Consider the following 253-nt stretch of genomic DNA (forward strand, 5'->3'; position numbering starts at 1 on the left):
AAAATTATATTTCAATTAAAAATTTAATAAACAAATATTGTGAAGTATTATTTGAATTAATTTAGTGTAAATCTTAGTAATAAACCATCTTAGTAAAGGAAGCAATCATGTTAACAGTGAGTAGTTAGAAAAAAGATAACCGTAGTGACAGTCTATCTTCTTTCTTATTTAAAATTGACGGTTTATCTTTTTTATTATTTGAAATTGTCTATCTTTTCAATTATTTGAAACGTTTAATTTTTTAAAATTTTAT

This window comes from Arachis ipaensis, chromosome B03 (assembly GCF_000816755.2).
Source record: "Arachis ipaensis cultivar K30076 chromosome B03, Araip1.1, whole genome shotgun sequence".
NCBI classification, from domain to species: Eukaryota; Viridiplantae; Streptophyta; class Magnoliopsida; order Fabales; family Fabaceae; genus Arachis; species Arachis ipaensis.